Source organism: Galleria mellonella, unplaced genomic scaffold, assembly GCF_026898425.1.
Source record: "Galleria mellonella isolate WM207_F2 unplaced genomic scaffold, CSIRO_AGI_GalMel_v1 utg74, whole genome shotgun sequence".
Taxonomy (NCBI): domain Eukaryota; kingdom Metazoa; phylum Arthropoda; class Insecta; order Lepidoptera; family Pyralidae; genus Galleria; species Galleria mellonella.
Window position 1 is genome coordinate 2,922,254 of NW_026442147.1, and position 19,398 is coordinate 2,941,651.

Consider the following 19,398-nt stretch of genomic DNA (forward strand, 5'->3'; position numbering starts at 1 on the left):
CAATTAACATATTTATTGGTTTTTGCAGAGTTCTCCACTAAAGGTGTGAAATAGGGAATAAAAATTTGTACTGGAGCGAGCGAAGTAACGGAAAAAAGCTAGTGATTGAATATAGACAATGAAATACAAATATTATTATTTTTTAGGAATCGATGTATATTACTTCATCTTCCTCAAAATTATAGTAATTATAAGCCACGGGTGTACTTCAAACCTCTCAGGTTGCTGTCCAAATATACGTTAGGGTCCGTTATAGGTCTCAATCAAAAGAATTCTATCGTCAGAGTCGGACCCCATATCTATTCTTCTTGCCCCTACTTTAAGTAATTGAACCCCATACAAAAATATATCCTATGTGGACAAAATAAAATATATTTTAGAGTGAAGACTGTATGTAGTATACCTTTAAAAGTCGAGTGTCTACGAAAGAAATCGTCAATAAACAAAAGTTTAAGTTAAATTAATGCTTCACATCTAAGTTGTAATATACAGCGTGTTCTTTTTATTTAATAAGGAAATTGAGATGTTCTATAGTAGCGAAAAAAATTATTGTAATACGAAAGTTACTATATTACTAATTTAGTAGTCGAATTATTAAATTAGTATTTACTAATTATTCGAATAATAAACTCATTCAGATTCGCGCACCACTAGCTTGTTTACCATACTGTCATAAAAAAATCCTATACCAAAAACATATCTGCCCAAAAGCGGTTACTTTATCATGTTTAATAAATAAAGGTTTAGTTTTTGTTAGATCAGTCATTTGGTGTAGTCATCTAGATTGAAGATTAGATTCAATTATATCTTATCTAGACTGTAGACAGATAGTGGGTATTTAGGATAACACTGCAGGACTTAAAAACAAAACACTTCTGTTGTTTTTTATTATATTTTTGGATTAATTAATACTTTTGTTGTTGATAAATTGAATTTTATTCTCGATCAATTCTGAACACCATGTAACAGTAAGAAGAACAAAACGCAACTCACGATGAAGCCCTTGAAATAAATAAAGGCATCACTACACACAGAAGTCATTGGGTACCGCGTATATACTATTGTTTTCGACCCCAAACCGTTTCTAACACAAAAGATAGCCTGATAAAATCATACTCCGACATAATAAGTACAACTCATTGGACGAATCTTTTAATTTTGATTTTTATTAATTGTAATTTGTACTATTAATAGTTTGAGCATTAATTTTCGGGTTTTTTTTTAAATACAACTTAGAATGGCAAACAAGCTGACGGCCCACCTGATGGAAAGTGGTAACCGTCGCCTATAGATATGAGTAGTACCATGGACATAACAGAGTATACTGTTTCGCCCATGATACCCCCCATGCGTTGCCATTCCTGAGGACTCAGGTGTTATTCCTGTGTACCCTGTAAATTCACGCTATATCCCACCCTTCAAACCGAAACACAGCCATGCAAACACAACTGCTTCACAGTAGAAACACGAATGGGACAGAGGTATCTAAGCAATCGACTTTTGTACAAAGTCTCCCTCTGATAATCAATATTTTCATTTTTATAAATAAAATTTTGTTCATTTACCAAATCAATTACAGTGTTTCTACAATTATTTCAATTATATATAAATTTATGTGTCTTTTAGTACCTACTTAAATAATTTTCAATTAATTAACAAAACCAACCAACCACCCAACAAAATAAGGAGGTTCATTCAATTGTATTTTTTTTAAATTTGTTGCCTCATAACTCTGTTCTAAACTAATTAAAATTTTTCTTTTATCTAAAAAGATATACTCACAAATTGGTGCCATTGAACTTTTATCAAAATCAGTTCAGCAGTTTAGTTTTTAGATCAAAATAACTGGTTATTAAAATAAGTTTTTTTTGGGGACACAATCTTTCATTATATATAATGTTTACTTTTTCTATTATTTCTACTTAATAATATTTGTACAAGGGCAAATATCTACACCTATATTATAAGTATCTTTTACCACACAATTATGATTCCTGTTGGGTTAGGGTTCGATGACCTGTGAGTAAGTATGTTAGAAAACTATATTTTCTAAATTGACTGAATCAACCAGAAAAACACATTTAATGAATAAAATTTATTTCTATTCATATTAACTATAATTGCAAATTGTTAAAATCTTGATTATAAGTAATGTTTGTCAGTTTGCTGCATTTTTATACATAACATTTTGTCTAACATTTTTTTAAACTTTTTTCTAGTTAGTACATCCTACTATTGAAAAAATCTCACTTTGCAAACAAAATGTGACACGAAAGGGGTCACGCCACGTCATTACCCCTTTCGCTTCACCGTTTTTTCTAATTTTTTTTCGTTTTTTAGCTATTTTTTCGCACCGTAGCCCGCTTTGTGAGGAATTTCGCACGGTTCGTTATGACAATCGATGTGTCGAGGCAATTTGAATGTACTGCTAATTTCGGTTTCGTGAACCCTTTGATGCTCACAATAACATTATTAGGACTATCTGCGTAGGGCACGTCCCTATCTCTCGCTACCTGTCTATAGACATCAAAAGGGTTGATCTTTCCTTGACCTTTTGACATGGTACGGGGTTATGTTTTTTGCGAATTGTGTGAATCTGAGGAAAGATATTTTTAATCAACGCCAATTGTTATCTCGAATTTTGTCTAAAAAATATGGTATCTTTCGATTTCAGCTTATAGTGCGTATGATTATTCAATGCAATTATAAATCATTCGATTAATTCGATGATTCTAAAAATATAAGGAGTTTTTATTATATAGTTGTTTTTATGCTGTCTTCAGCAATCTAGTGTGCTGCTATAAACTACTTTATATCTTTAGATAATAACTGCTTGAGATCTAAATGTGATTTAAACGTTAAAATCTAAATAGACATTACAAGGTACGATTGTAAAGACACCTACTGTGATCCATAGGTGTTCTCGACTTTTAAAATGCTGAGATTTACTTTGCCCTTCATAACTAACATCGACCTTAAAACAATCACAATAAGAACTGAATTTGAATTAACAAAATAAATAATAGAATAGCCACAGGGCGTATCTGTTTTGTCAAGGTAGTCATGTGAATAATTCCACAAATCCTTTAGCAATTATCATTTGAATGACAATAAAAGTCATGTTATAAGGGGATTTGACAATACAGAAAACACAATAATCTTGTATATAGTTCAGCAAACAGTTATAACAGACATCTTAAAAAGTTTAATAATGACTTTACACAACCATTAATGTTTAAAATATTTTAATATTTTTACTTATATTTAAGTTTCAGTTAACCCTAGTTGTTGTATTCAATCTTTACTTAATAAACTGTAACTAAAACATATCTTAACAAACAACTGCAACGAGATACTGATTGATATTATTTTAAAATTTTCAGATGATTATTGTCAACATTATTACTCGAATAAAACAAAGGAGCATACTCGAGTACGTTAGATTAAAATAACTTTCCTTATGGATGGATATTTATTAATTGTATCTAAAAATATACATTAATTAAACATATAATAATAATAATACATGTCACACAATCACATCCATTGTGTCTTAATATAAGAACATTAAAGTACAAAACAATATTTATTAGATTTTTTGTCTGTGTATACATTTTTTCCAACATCACACAAAGACTGGTGCATTAAATTAGATACACTTTTCCTAGTTGTATTTCTAGAAGTCTAACTTAAAATCTAATATATAAGTATGCTTTAGTTTGACATTAATTATCTATTTATAAAATCCACACGTACGAGTTGCAAACAAAAGCTATGTTTTGACCTTAAATCTTGGAATGTATTGACATGTTTACCAGTATACTGTATTCAGATAAATTGTTATTTTTATCACTTTCTCCAACTATCTAATCGACTGTCACAGATATAAAATTTAAATCATAACAACAATAATCAACAGAGACAAAGTATCATCTCCGAGTATTCCGCGCGTCAAAGATAAGATCATATCAAAAAAATATGATGATACAGTTTCCGGGAGCGATATGCACGTGTGTCACAATTTATAAGACTAGATGAAAAACATCTATGTCTGTATTGTTATATACATAGTTTTTGGCAATGATTTTTTTTCTACACCGTAAATGGCCTGACATAATGAAAAATAAAAAAATTACATTTCAATATTAATTATATAAATAAATATACATAAATAAATATATATAAATATATATAATAATCAAGCTTCACGACTCTGGAACATCCATTATTAGCTGTTATTTTCTTTATTTATCCCAATATTGAAGTACCCCGTTCGTGATTTATTTCATCCCAAAGGTTAACTGGTAGAGAATGTTATTAGCATTATGCCCGCCTTTTGTACCATATTTTCTTCTGGTCAATAAAATTATCTAAATAAAAATAAAAAATATAATACATGAAGTTATAGGAAGAGGTGAATAATTACACTGTCTCATATATCAAGTTTTCATTCAATAGAGGACAATTTATTTTATATTTTTCAAAAATACTTTCTTCAATCACGCTTAAATTATGAACATGACATACATTTTATTCATAACTTACCTATAATTTACTCTAATACTGTTCATATTATAGTCCGAAAACGTTTGTACAAACCAAACGTCAAAACGGAACGTATTTCTGAATGACTTCTGAAACAAAATATATCACTGAAAGAAAGCAAGTAATTCTTATTCTGCTTTAGAAAACTCTAAATACTATATATAATGTATTTTTTTACTGTTCCATATGAACATATTGGACGATTAAAAAATTATTTGGAGGTTACCTGTTTAATATTTTAATAATTACAAAAAAATGTTATATAACGAAAAATATTTTATTACACTATTGAAACATTATTTAACATATAATTATATATATGCAACATTTATATAAATTCTAAATTTGACCAATTCCTAACACAGAAGTCAACCGGACCCTCCTAAAGACAGCGACGAGGTACTAAAAAACACCCACTACGCCCATCTACCGCCTACGGTAGACAGATCGATTTGTGGTTACAAGTGACAAACTTTTTCAAGATGGCGCAAGGGGGGCAGGGGGATATATCAAGGGGGATGCTCATATTTTTTACTGTCGATGTCGGCCGGGGTGAGCACTGAAGCCGATCGGTACAGCGCTCTCCACTCACTGGGCCTCTTAAAAGGCTCTCTAAGGACGTAGGAACACGTAGGTACATGCGAATGTTGTTCATGTATACAGTGCGAGGGATCTGTGAGTAACTGCACTCTTATTTGACGCTGTCGAGTTATACAGGTTATGGTTTTGTCTGATCTTTAAAGCAATATGAAATATAGATACTGATTGACTACGGATTCAGCCTGACTTTGAGCAAATTTCTTTCTGTTTATTTATAAACAAAAAGAAATTGCACAGTATTTTTGTTTATAAACAAAAAAGCACAGTTCAGTTTACTATAAATGAAATATTTTAAAACCGAATAAGTATTTTTTATGTTTATCTATTACAAACAAAATAATCAAATCCTTTCTCTTTTTATTAATTAAGGTTGTATTTCACAAAAAAGGACTTCAATCGTGGCAAAACCATTTTTATTGATTTAAAAACTAAACTACTCAACCGACTTTGATAAAAGTTCTATGACACTAAACTGTAAATAAATCCCTTCAGATAAAAAGCACTTTACAAATCGGTTTACAACAGACGGAGTTATGTGTCAACAAACAAAAAAATATAGTCGAATTGAGAACCTTGTTTGTTTTTTTCAGTTTATAATAATTTTAGTTTACTCGTAGATTAAAAAAAATCTATAAATAAAGAACTATATGCATCAACAATTAACATAGAAACCTGAAACTTGGTTATTGATATATTGGACATAGATTTTTATAGAATATTTAACAAAAACAATTCCAATAGAAATTATAAATTAAAAAATAAAGTGAGTTATATGTAATATGTAAGTGATATAGAATTTCCCTTTGAAAGTTTAAAAGAAACTAGATAAATTTAGTTACTATCATATTTAATTAAAATTCTTATTTTAATTTCAAATTTAAGCGTCATTGAGGGACAAAGGTTCAAATGTCTTTATATATAAAATGTTCTGAATGAAAGAAATATGTTGTGAATATGAAAGTATATATATATATATATATTCACAATATGTATATATATATATATATATATATATATATATATATATATATATATATATATATATATATATATATATATATATATATAGTATATGTATCTATATACTGTAAGATATTATAGATAGAACATCGTATACTTTGGAAATAAAAACATTTTAAGTCTTACAAAGAGAATTACACAAATAAATATTCTACAATTCATCAACAGACAGAGTGGCAGCCTAAAACACAACAAGGTCTTTGTACTGATGGCACAGTGGATCGACTGTATGATAAAGATATTATTCCACGCCAAAATCTCATACACACGATATAAGTTTTAGCTATCAACTCAATATAACTGTACAGGATTGACATTTAATACTTATCAGTAATAACAAAGTTGACAGAAAACCTTGGCATAGAACCAAAAAGATAATCAGAATGCGTTTTGGCTGCGTACACTTAGTATTTCTGTTCTCTCAGTTTGCAACTGATGTCATAAAATTGACTATACATATAACAACTTTTAATAAGTATCAGAACAAATATAAGAAAAATACTCATGACTAAAATCACTAAAAAGGTAGTCAATATCAATATAATATTATAATTAAAATCGTATAAACAATAAAAGAAAAGCTTAATAAAACAAATAATTTCCTTTTTTCCCATGTCTTTTTTTAGACTATGAAATAAATAGTAGTTTGAATATGTGTGATGTCATAAAATTGACAAAAGTAGAGACAAAGAACCAAAAAAGCCCTAATTTCGAAAAACAGAAAAAAAATCAATTTAACCTTTTTCTTTTAAATGTAACTATTTATTACAGATCATCTAATCTGTAATCACTATAAAAAACCTCCTGTAACTATTTATTCCAACTCTCACTATAAAAAAGGACGTAAGTATAAAATTGAGTAACTAAATTAATTTCAATTAAATATTTGAATTTAATTTCGTTTTATCGATTACTTATATGTACTTATTTTGTCTATATTAATTTAAACTTCTGAGTAATTTACAATAATTTTCATGCAGATTTTACGTTCAAATATAGTTATGTATTTAACATGAACATTACAATACAATTATAACCTACAGTAACTAATTATTCCCAAAATACAGAAATTTCTGTCATTTCAAAAATAATCATCTTATATATAGATTATATATAGTAGTCTCTAAATAATTAATCAGTTGAAAATTGTCTCATGTCTTATGTAACAGATACACAAAAAAGCAAACTAAGTACCACTTCCGCTTTTTTAACTCTAGCCGAGTTATATAAAAATATAAATATAACTTCAGACAAAATATCCTAGAGATACATTGTAACAGTGTAAATTAAAAAAACAACACAAAGTTACACTGTGCAACCCTAATATCTACAAGCAATGTACACAAATCCGTCCGTAGCTTGAAATTAATTTCACATAGCCTCCGGGTTGGGGGGGAGGGCGAGGCGAGCTTCTCCGTTTCCCGCAAACCCAGAGACACGTGCAGTGCGGTTCCGGATAATCATGTTTTAGTATGTACATAGCCTTTGGCGGTTTTGGTTAGTCCATTTGAATTCGCTTTGCGCTACACAGATTACATAATTAGATGCCTATTGTAAATTAATAATAGGTATAGATACTTCTACGAATACAGATAGATTACAAGTACTAGAGGGAGACTTTGTACAAAAGTCGTTTGCTTTGGCACCGCTGTCCTATTCGTGTTTCTATCGTGAAGCAGTCGTGTTTGTATGGCTGTGTTTCGGTTTGAAAGGTGAGATATGGCAATGAATTTACAGGATACAGAGAAATAACATCTGAGCCCTCAGGAATGGCAACGTATGGCGGTGTCATGAGCGAAACAGTATACTCTGTTATGTCCAAGGTATTGCTCATGTTTATAGGCGATGGTTACCACTTCCCATCAGGTGGGCAGTCAGCTTGTTTGCCATTCTAAATTGCATAAAAAACATTAAATGTAATTGTAGTTATGCAGAAAATAATCATCTTTTATAGACAAATAAAAAAAATACAACTTCAATCGTGAATGCATAAATATCAATAATTGACTAGAATATAGTAAATGATGAAATATCAAAATATCTAGTAACTAGATATTTCATAAAATACCTTAGTATTTTATGAAAAACACTAAGTCTGGTTAAAAAATTAACCGGATTCCTAAATTTGCTCATGGAGATTTTTTGATAATTTCTCAAAAACAGTGCTACCTGGTTAGAACCATCGTTTTTTTTTTATAATAATTGGTTATACCTTTATAAACTGTAATTATTTAAGATCTTTCACTTTACAAACTTCGAAGAGAAGAAGGGGGTGTTTTTTTTTTAATTCCTAATACGAATTTAATTTACTCATGAAATTATTTAAATTATAAGATTTAATTTAAATATGAAATATAATTACATTATGATTTTTTTTTATTATGAAACTTAATTTTCTTAATTTTAATAACATAATTTTAATCATAAAATATAAGTGGAATCCGTTAGAATCGTTAGTCGTAGTGATTATTTGTTTGGCTGAACCAATTGACAAAAATCACGTATAAATAATCGGAATACTTCATTAGTTTCATTCAATGCCAGCTAACAGACAAGTTAACGTTAGACATTAATAAAAGGAGAGCAGTTGTAAGCTCTCTCTAGCGCGCGCAACCAAACAACAGAAAGGGTTTTAAAACAAAAAGAACAATAGCGAAAACAATAGACACAGTTTAATGTGAGAGTTTGTTCCCATTATGTTCGAATATGGGAAGAATCACGAGGATGGAATCATTATAATTGAAGCGGTTTATTATAATTTTATATGAGTGGACGTTCAAGAGTAAATTTGTACGCGTATTTTTTTTTCTCATCATCATCATATCAGCCGTTAACTGTCCACTGCTGAACATAGGCCTCCCCCATATTTATTATTATTTAGAATTTATTTAATCGAACATATTTATTTTTAATTCGTAACTTAATCTATATCTAATTGTTTATTTGTATGTCTATTGTTTTTGTAATGAACAAACTCAAAAACTACTCAACAGATTTTACAAATTCTTATAGAAAATTACGTTATCAGTGAGTAGCATAGGCATTAAAAAAATTAAGAGGTCTTTATGAAAATAACAATAATGTTGCCCAAAATAATAATAATTTGTCTATTAATGCTGATATAAAATACTAATTTACGAGTATCTTTCTATCTGTCTACTCGTGCGAAGACGGACCAGGCCATAAATAAAAACTAAGTTTTCCTATTCTTCAAAAGGGTAAAAAAAAAACATCCTTATTGTTGCGTCCAACCATCAAACATCTTTGCCTTTATTATTAGCTTTTGCGTAAAATTATTATTATTATATGTATGATTTTAGCTGCAATCAAGATCACTGCTTTTTAACAAAATAAATCTATATTAAATCGCAAAAATTTTGCGCAAATACTAGTACAATATTAAATTTTACAGCATCAGGTAAGCGTTGCAAATAGCACTAGTATCATGAATCTATTGCTTTCCATCGCTTGTTTGCCATTCTAAGTTGCATAAAAAAAATAAAAAAAAAACAAAAGATCATCTTTGCCTTTATTATTGCCTACCTATCTAAATCGCAAAAAGGATATCTAAATATGCGGATCGTATTAAATCAGAAATAGGTAGGTATCCAGTATGACGCACGCACGTGTATTCAAGCAATTGCCACAACAGTGTACTCTGAAATACACATTTACAGTTTGCCTCACACTATTAATATATCTATACAAGCTTTGCCCGCAACTTTGTCTACATGGTGATCGAAATTAATTTGATACTACTAACCCGCGAACACTAAGGCTGTGGAATGAACTCCCTGCTGAGGTTTTCCCTAAAGACTACAGTTCTTAAAAAAGGGTATATTAAAGTTTCTTCACAGTTGGCAACACATGCGGATATCCCTTGTGTTGCAGGCGTTCATAGGCTACAGTGACCGTTTACCATCAGACGGACTGTATGCTTGTTTGCCACTGTCGTGGCATAAAAAAACAATCTGAAGGATTTAATGTAAGTATTATTATAATCAACAAAATTAGTCCGATTTATAGTGCTAGACTCAGCCTCTGCCATGTTAAAATGATTGATTCAAATATGCTTAATAAAACATGGGTATATCTAATAATACGTTCACAACAACTGTAATAGTCCTTTGATTACCTCGTCAGCGATATAGTCATGAATATAATGTGATTTTTTTTTCTTTTACATGACCATAACAAATAAAGGCGTGTATACGTTTAAACTAATATTATTAAAAGCAAAGATTTGATTTTTTTGTTTGTAATGATTAAAGTGAAAAATTACCTAACCGCTTTAGGTTGACTGGAAGAGAATGCTATGTAGTATTAAGTCCACCTTTTATACCAGAAATTTTTTTGTAATGTGGTCAATAAAGAATAAATAAATAAATAAAATAAATTTAAAATATTGTTTCACCTTCTAAAGGTATAACTACATTATCAAAACTTTCACCTGTGACGAGATAAGTTGCTATTTCTTTATATATTTATTAATAATTTCTATAGAAATAACAACTACTTAACTGTCGTAGCATTACATTTAAATTTACTAGCTACTATCTGGTAATCAACTCATATCTATATACAATAGTATATCTAATAGGTGTGTCGTATTTTAATACTTTTATCTGTAAATTCAATGCATAGATTAAAACTGATTAGATACACATTAACTTGTTTTATGTACGTAATAAAAATATGACATAAATAGAAAGCCAACATTGTGAACGCGGTATAAGCAGGAGATTACAGGAGGTACATTTTTAATGCATTAACGGTCTCTGCGGCGTAGAGACAATGTATACATGCCTTGCGTAAATAAAGTTCCGGGTTTGAATCTCAGTCGGATAGTTTAATAAATAAAATATTTAAATTGGCCCAGGTCTATTATGGGTTACGTCCCAAAATTTATGTTGTCTAGTTTCCCATAACAAAAGATATTCTAACTACATGGATGAGGGGGAAGGGGGTGTTAGTAATGTAGATTACCAGTCCCATTCTCAATATACCTGTCAGGTCCCCCTGGAAACCATCGTGCTGAGTTCCAGGTGTATTCATCGCGGTGGGCTAACTTACTTGCTTTTTCATTCTCACTTATCATCCCTGACTGGTGCCCCGCCAGCGTATACAGTTAGCGCAGACGGGGCTATCATTCCATTATCATCCATTAATGAATATTCATGGACCATATTCTAGATGAATATATGATCAATGCAAATATGTAGATTACAGTTAATAATAAATAACTAAGTGGATACCATTGTTTCACTCACGTGTATCAGTATATAAAGTATCCTATGTATTAATATATAACCTATTCATATACCAAATTTCACTAAGGCGAGCCACGTATAAAAATATATTTATAATATCTAGTTTTAAAAAATATTCGACTTTATAAAAATAATACAGCCTGTTTTCTAATAAGTACAATAAATAATCGAGCTAAAAACATAACTACTAGGTACATACTTTGATCTATTAATACATAATATGCATACATAATAAAAATCAAATATAAAAATTTTCCGCGTTCGTGAATATCCAGACTCCTGCGCTGGGGTTGTCAAAACGGAGACTCCCCTACAATGGCCCTAACGCATAAATGCCCAAAACGATAGAAAACCCCACAAAAGGCTGAAGCCACTCTACGTCTCTCGACGTAAACGCTTTAACTATGTCCCAACCCCATACTTCAGGATTGCTCACTCCACTTGTCTCCAAAAACCCGTGATAACTTCAGAGGATTTTGTATCTAATCACAAGTTGTTAAGGGCTAAATTCGCCAGCTATTTTTCAGATAATGATGGCACTTCAGCCGATGGTTTTGATATTGCTTCTAATTGGTAGCGGCCCTCAAGCTAAACTGTTGCACGCGTCATCCGTTATGTCGTATTATAAGGAATACAGTAAAAAATATATTAAATTTATATACTGTATATGTATTAGATGTATTTGCGACAATTTACTGGAAAAGCTACTCAATATGGGAAGGCCTATGTTCAGCAGTGGACAGTTAACAGCTGACTTAATGATGATGTTGATATACACAATAGAAAATTGACTAATCTTTTAAACTAAATTAATTTTACCTAACATAATTTGGAACTCTTTTATACATAATTGTATTTTTATTTCTTCATTCTTTAAACTCTATTCGTGCAAATTAAAATAAAAAATTACGTAATTGTATAAATTGTAATCGAGGTGTTTTATAAAAATAATAAGGATCTTTAATATAAATTCAATTGAAAACATGTTTTTAATATCATAAAGATAGCAAAGCCATAATTTAATAATGCTCGATATATCTAATTATCCTGCAAAATAGTTTTAAAAGGAAAATTTGCCTTGAATTTCGTAAATAAACATTGATCGGAAAATAATAAATAATTTAGAGCCTTCCATATCAGCTTAACAAACTACTTTTCAAATTCAACACTAGATAAAAGAAAATTGCCGTATTACAAAAGTCTTTGAAATCGTATATTGCTAAAAAAATTATTTTGTGTTTTTTAATAGTGTTTAAGAGCAATGTTAATAAACTAATATCTACAATTCATAATAGGGTTTAAAAAGGAAAAACTGTGCTCAACAGTGGGACGTTAAAAATTGTGTGATGCTCTTTGTTATTCGCGGGTAGTGGGTAGCACCTTCTATGACTGTTTTAATTAACGTCCGCAACGAACCGAGCGGACACGAAACGAGCGAATTGAGCTTTATAAGCAGTGGCGTGCTTATCACTAAGTCCGGTTTTGATACTCTCATTCAAATATTTTGATATCAATCATTATCTGTCCTACTGCTGAACATAGGCCACCCCTTATTGGAGGGTTTTGCCAGTATTTGCTATGCTTGGCAGGCGGGTTAGCAACTGAAGTTAGGCTTTGGTGATCTTTAAAAGTGAACGCTGTTGCTCATCCTTCGTCCATTAAGTTCCCTTACTCGTCCACGGAAAAGGAAGCAATGGCCTATTCTATACCGGGATCACACGACGATTTGATACTCTATCGCGTTTAAAAATAACTTCTTTAGAAAAGTTTTTTGTTTTATGTATCTGACATCACTGAATTTCAGCTTAGTTAGTACATCCGTTATGGATAACCCTGTAAAAGTCAATGTTTGTTGGTATCGAGTAGTGGCTTCTAAGGCGATCTATTTTAATTAGCTACCGCAACGAATCGAGCGGACGCGAAGCGAGCGATTTGAGCGTTATAAGCGGTGAGGCGCTTATTAGCAAGGCCGGTTTATCGTCGGGCGTGCTCCGCAGTGCATTCCGAATGCCTCGACCCGCGACCATGTTTTACGATCGCATTAATGACACACGGTTATAATGCGGCCGCGACCGGGAAGAGATCGATTCACGACCGGTTTTATTGCGGTCGATATGAGTGCACGACGCTGATAATATTTATTTTCATGATTATCACATATTTTAATATCCTGTGTTAGGACATACAATAATACAGTAGATTTTATGAGTACTGCTGAAAAACAACGTCGTAAAAAATAGATGTGTCAATATAATAGTTTGGATATCTCTATAGAATTTTGTTATAGGCAATTAAACAGATATATGTACTAACGACATAATTTTAAACAAAACATAAACAAACTCACAACTTTAATCCGTGATAAGGGAAATCGGATCGTTTCAATTTCAAATAAACTATACGAAGCTATATACCAGAAGTCTAACACTTTAGAATTTTAAATTTTTATTCCCCTTTTAACTCCCTTATAAAATACATCACCTACCACAATAGACTTCGCGTCGAGATATATGAATAAATACATAATATAGAGATATTTAAATTTAGAATCTTTCTTTTTGAAAATCCTATTGTAAAATCCGAAAGTTTATAATGATGTATGAATGCATAGATAGATGTATATTTATTACACTTTCACCTAATTACGGACAAACGAATTTGGTACACGGGAAGATTATATCCTATCTTAGCACCTAGGTTATTTTATGTACTTGTCCTGCGGGCGAAACTGTAACATAACTAGTCCCTTACTATAATGCAAAGTATAGGTACAAATTATAATCAGACACAACACGAATATGTGTTGTACTACAGAAGTCACTAGACAAATATTCTTATCTATAATAATAATATTAGATTAGATTACAAACTGATGATTATCATTATAATTAATAGGTAAATAATACTTTATAGTATAATCCTTATAGCCGCCAAGAATGGCAACGCATAAGGTGTCGCATGAATATCATAGTGTATTTTATTGTTATATCATGATGTTATATGCGGAATAGATCATAAATATCCAAGTTATTAACAAATAATTATTTGCTGATAACTCACTTGGATAATTAACAAAAAAACGGGACAGTATAATAACAATTCGATAATTTAGGTATATAATCCTACGTATATGTTATTAAAATATTATTTATATTAGGAATACGGCATAAATGGTGAATACAACACTCACTTTCGATTTGCCGATGACGTAGTAATCATGGCGGAATCCAACGATAACCAATGAGAAAGGTTTTGAGTGGCCATACAGGGCAAACGCAGTGTAGGACGACCCCCACTAGATAAACCCCTTTTTTTTCCGTGTGGAAAATCTTCGGAAAGACCGTCCCATCTGCCGAAGGGAGGGCAGCTGGGGTGTGTGGGATTCGTACCCACTAAAAACCACACAACGTACCTCGAGGCGCTTATGTTGGATCCCGGGTTCCCGTTTGTACGACTACCGAGTAACTAGATAAACCCCTACAAATGCATTGCAGGGAGTCAATGGATTTTAATGGATTTGGACGGTTCTTTATGGCAGTCTATGGGGGAGGCCTATGTTCAGCAGAAGACAATTAATGGCTGAGATGATGATAATGATTAGGAATATGACTCTAGATTTGCTCAATTTTTTTTCTTATTTATTTATCTCTCAGCGACTTGAAATTTGATATGCTCAATATTCGAGATGTAAGTAATTTTTATTATTATTATTAAAGCGTTAACTTTTTTGGTCAATTAATATGTTCCTGTATATCCCCATCACGTAACAATGTAATTATCAGTTTCTACCTACAACTTTATCCATGTTGTGGGTAAAAACTATTTTTCTTTTTCTACCAGCTGCCGTTAATGTGGTTCACCATTCTTTTACGTATTCTAGTTTATTTAAATCAAATTCCAGGTTTGATCCCCGATCTGAACAATTTAGTAAATATTTCTAAATTATTTTTTTGTCTTTCGTTCTATATAGTGACTATCAGACCTAGACTAGGAGAGAATTTGAAGTATCAGGCAATTGTATGACCTATTATTATTACCTATTACCATAATAAATACTCAATAGATATGAACAGTATCTTAAACAATAACAAGAGATACTGTGAGTCCAGTACTATACCTCGAGCGTTGGCCTCCTAAAATATAACTATACAAGCATTTATATACAAAGTCATAAATAGATAAGTATGTCCAGGTGTCATAACTATAACTCTACAGTCAAGGCTATTATTAATTCGGATTAGATATCGGAGCGCTCATCCAATTATTTAATAAAAAATTTTATTATAAAATTTTTGTATTCGTTTAAATATATGATAGATGATAACAGTGCACCATTTATCATTGTGTTATCATGCTGTAGTCGTAATGATAATTGAGACTACCCCACTTGGGTTTATTGTCGTGAACATGTATTTCTTTTTTGTTATCACACTAAGAAGCAGCTGTTGTCACTGACTTGTACTATAATTGTTTTATGATACTATTTAATCGAATAATAATAATAATTTAATGTACAAAAGTCGATTGCTTGGGTACCTCCGTCCCATTCGTGTTTCAACCGTGAAGCAGTTGTGTTTGCATGGCTGTGTTTCCGTTTGAAAGGTGGGATATGGCGTGAATTTACTGGGTACAGAGGAATAACACCTGAGTCCTCAGGAATGACAACGCATGAGGAGTATCATGGGCGAAACAGTATACTCTGTTATGTACATGGTACTGCTCATGTGTATAGGCGACGGTTATCACTTTCCATCAGGTGGACCGTCAGCTTATTTGCCATTCTAAGTTGTATAAAAAAAAGACTTTTTATTTTCATTGCAAACATAAAAAAAATATATTTTAGCAACTCACCTTGACTAATCATTAGACGTTTTAAATTTTTTTTTTATATATTTTTATATAAACCCTAAGTTTAGGATTTATGAACGAATATTAAATATTTTATACTAAAATAGGTACAAAATGGAGTTAGGAAGATTGTATAAAGAAGTCTACATAATTTACTTCTTTTAATACATGACAAATGACATCTTTCACATGTTCAAACGTAGTGGAATTTTCTCAATAATATAAATATCTATAAAGAAACTTTCATTACTGCTTTTGATAGGTTTTCAATAATCTTCATCAATCATTGAATAATCTTGATGTGCTTTGTCACATTTTACTATGACATAATTTATCAGATTATAAATAAATAATAATTTATTTATAACAATAACATTGAAAATCAAATAAAAAAAAATAACAAAATCAACAAAATTAAACAAAACAAAACAAACCCTAAGCATAGAACTCACCCGTCCACGGACAGAATTGTGCATAGGAGCTTTTCTTCTCCAGCCTTCCTTTTTTGGAATTATAATTGTTGATATCAGCACATTATCAACACCACAATACGGAGTTAGAATCCAAAATAAACGACTATCTACTCTGACGATTGCATCCATCACTGACTAAAATCTTCCTACTGCTATCTCAGATTAATAAAGACTAGATTATACAACGCAATCAGCTGTGATAATGTAATCGTAGTTATCGATTATAGTTTAGACGAAAAGAAATGTTTGACTCTAAGTCGATAGCACGCGCCATTTAGTCTATTCAAATACTAAGACAGTGGTTAAGAAATAGTGTATGACGCATTTTATCATTAAGTATATTACTAGTCGTTGAATAAAAAGTAATCCTTATAACTTTGTTACTGTGAATAAAATAAAAATATGAAAAAATGTTTGGCTCTTCAGTTGCTGTTTGGATGTTTGTTACTCAATCATGCTTTACGGCTAAACGAATTTTAATGATTTTTCGTACAGAGATAGGCCTTTGATACTATATCTCAATTAGAAAATTATATATATTTTATTATGAAAGAACAAAAAAAAAGTATTCAAAAACTATTTATCTCAAAATGAAACATATTTATTTAGAGAGAAACAATAAATAAATATTTACGTATAAATGTGACAATTATTCACTGTGTAAGTTGAAAGTAAATCCAAAAAAAAATGATTTCTCAAACTCCTAATTCAATTCCAATTCCGATATTATGTAAATTGTATAGATTAAAATCACATGTAGCAGTTTTAGATAAGATAACTAAAAATACGCATACTACTTATAAATTCATATCTCGGTATTTATCAAATAGTGCCATATTCTACATCAGACATATATATACTAAACTTATTACTATTATTACCTATATTCTCCTCATTATTAGATGCAGGTGCCCCAACTTCTTCAGATCCTGAAACAATATATAAGAAACTGAAATAATTGTCGTATAATTTATATATACTACAAATCTAAAATTTATTAAAAATTGCCCCTTACGTTTTCATCGCAAAATGGTATTTAACCTAAATGTTTTGTCTACAGTTAATTCAGTTAATAAGGACCTCCTTAATGTAAAAATGTTATGATTATTTTATTTTATTTAATTTTCGCGTACTGTTTGTTGAAATTGTTAACGGAAACACTTTAATAAGTTTGACTTCAGGTACTCAAAGCTTCAGTCAGTAAGGACCACTAACATCATATCAATATTGTAGAAAATGAAAAAATAAAGTAACTATACAATTTTGTATGTAATGACGGAGTAATAATATGTAACCAGTTCCAGAGCATGTCGAAAAAATTAACTAAGGAAACAAAAAACCAATCTTATAAATGCTTTGTTCCCTCAATCAACTATATACCTATATACAGCGAAAAAGAAAAAATCTCAAAACAAAACTGTAAATCATATGGTTTGGTTACCATGATAATAATAGGCTACCTTCACTTATAAAAAGGAACCCATATCCAGCGGTAGAGTTTAATATGTAATCAAACAAAACTAAAATTCTTGATTTAAATAAATACACTAAATCCCAAAATCCCAAAAGCCGTTTTTATCGGTGTACTGGCACCACTTAGTACTAAAAACGGTACCATACCGTACAATACATTACGCAAGCAAATTGTACTTAATTGCATGTATAAAGCATCACCCCACAAAGATAGTGTGTAATTGGATAATTTACTTCACTAAAATCAATTCTATATCAACTTCCTTAAGGGAAATTTACTTTATTTGTATGCATTCCTTTAGCAACTGTAGATATTTCACCGATTGCGTAGTAGTTACTATTTGTAATTATATAAACCGACTTATGATCTTCAAATTCATCATCATCATCTTATCAGCCATTAATTGTCCACTACTGAACATAGGCCTATAAAGAGGGGTTTTACCTGTAGCGGCCATGCTTTTTTTTTATACAACTTAGAATGGCAAACGAGCTGACGGCCCACCTGATGGAAAGTGGTAACCGCCGCCTATAGACATGAGCAGTACCATGGACATAACAGAGTATACTGTTTCGCCCATGATACCCCCATTCCTGAGGACTCAGATGTTATTCCTCTGTACCCTGTAAATTCACGCCATATCCCACCCTTCAAACCGAAACACAACCATGCAAACACAACTGCTTCACGATAGAAACACGAATGGAATAGAGGTACCCAAGCAATCGACTTTTGTACAAAATCTCCCTCTGGTAGAAACACGAATAAGACAGAGGTACAAACGCTTAACAGGCGGGTTAAACATGGCCACTTTTTAAAATGGATGCTACTGCCCATTCCCCGATAATTAACATACCTTTGTCACCTCTTACGACACCCATAGGAAAAAAAGAAAGGGTTAGCCCATTGACCACCTAATATAAAATGCTAAGCTGGGACCACACGGCGAATTATAACGGCGAGAAATTGTAGTTCAAATACAAAAGAAACTGTTTGTTTCTTTTGTAAATTCACCTGTAAATATTTTCTTGAAATCGGTAACTACTCAATTAGGCAATGCTTGTCTGCGGTGTAAGGGTACCAATCAAGATCTAGTCCAAACTTAGAACCTGAATATTTTAAATCTATAATTGGACATTTAAACATGACTATAACATCAGTCATTTGA

At 31.1% G+C, this 19,398-nt stretch overlaps 1 protein-coding gene across 2 annotated transcripts in view; it reads right to left on the reverse strand.

Moving 5' to 3' along the window:
- LOC113516004 (histone-lysine N-methyltransferase MECOM-like) overlaps positions 1-16,893 on the reverse strand; it is a 103,451-nt gene extending 86,558 nt beyond the window's left edge. Inside the window, exon 1 of one of the 2 annotated variants that reach the window (XM_052900976.1) lies at positions 16,736-16,893. The gene's annotated coding sequence lies outside the window, so the exon portion shown is untranslated. The remainder of the gene's footprint in view (positions 1-16,735) is intronic. The other variant, XM_052900975.1, reaches the window with a different exon arrangement.
- Between the last annotated feature and the right edge of the window lie 2,505 nt (positions 16,894-19,398).